The sequence below is a fragment of the Myotis brandtii genome, unplaced genomic scaffold, assembly GCF_000412655.1.
Source record: "Myotis brandtii unplaced genomic scaffold, ASM41265v1 scaffold47, whole genome shotgun sequence".
NCBI classification, from domain to species: domain Eukaryota; kingdom Metazoa; phylum Chordata; class Mammalia; order Chiroptera; family Vespertilionidae; genus Myotis; species Myotis brandtii.
Genome location: NW_005367952.1, coordinates 59,782 through 61,228, shown reverse-complemented (window position 1 = coordinate 61,228; position 1,447 = coordinate 59,782).

Below are 1,447 nucleotides of genomic sequence, written 5' to 3'. Positions count from 1 at the left end.
TGTGTGTGTGTGTGTGTGTGTGTGTGTGTGTGTGTGTGTGTACACATAGATATTTAAACTAGAAGCCCAGTGCATGGATTCGTGCACCAGTGGGGTCACTTGACCTGGCCTGTGGGCATCGGGCCAAAACCAGTTCTCTGACATCCCCGAGGGGTCCCTGATTATGAAAGGGCCTCTAGTATGCATATAAGATCTTTGGTTAATCTCTTCCCGCCCTTCCCCTCCCCCTTTCCCTCTGAGATTCATCAGTCTGTTCAATATTTTCATGCCTGTCATTTCCGCTCCTGCTTTGAGCGTCTGCCCCCTGGTTGTTATTGTGTCATAGCTACCGAACAGATGGCTGGTGTGCCAGTCAGCCAGTTGCTTAGGTTTTCATATATATCTCCAAAAGTAAGTTTACAGTTGTGAGTATGTGAAACAGGGTTTTGTTTTGTGTGTTTTTGTTATTGTTTGTGTTAATCCTCACCTGAGGACATTTTCCCATTAATTTTCAGAGAGAGTGAAAGGGAGGGGGAGAGACAGAGAGAAAGAAAAATCAATGTGAGAGAGACACATCGATTGGTTGCTTCCGTATGCACCCCTTGACCAGGGCTGGGGATCTAGCCTGCAACCCAGATTTGTGCCCTTCACTGAAATAGAACCCAGGATCCTTTAGTCCATGACCAACAATACTCTATCCACTGAGCGAGACAGAGACAGACAGACAGACAGACTGAGAGCACCCTTGCCATGGATGGGACTTTTTTATATTTACAAGCTTACAAGTCAGACATTTTTACAAGTTTCCTCTCCACTTTTCTGAAGAAAAGATTCTGATCTCTCATCTATTTTACATGGGCAGTAGGAAAACTCATTCCCCAGCCCTGAGGAATACTGCATGCTTGAGTTCAGCATAAGGAAAAGAAATTTACACTAAAACAAGAGATCAGCAGTTCAGGCAGGTGAGTGATTTTCTGCTGTGTAAGTTCAAGTTTAGGTCAGTGGTCCTCAAATTTGCATGTGTGTCAGAATCCTCAACTGGAGACCCTGGCAACACAGATCTCTGGGCCCAGACCCAGGTCTGATTCAGACCCGAGAATCCGCATCTGTGATACATTCTCAGGAGATGCTGATGTTGGCGCTCCATTTCTACATTATGAAAACAACTGCATTGCATAGTACATACGCAAACAAACAGTGAGAACAAATAAACTGTATACAAGGGGTTTATTTTCTCAAAGGAAATGCCTTTGCAAAACGGCAGGGATGGCTGTTTCTGATGCACAGCTTCATGGCATGGACAGAATTCTAGCCACACTCCACCGAGGACTGAGGAAAATGTGTATCTCCTGCACAGTCCAGCAGAATGGCTTTTAGTGACCAGACATTGCTCTGGAAGGTTTTTCTTCCAATGACTAGCCCAGTGGTTGGCAAACTGTGGCTCGTGAGCCACATGTGGCTCTTTGGC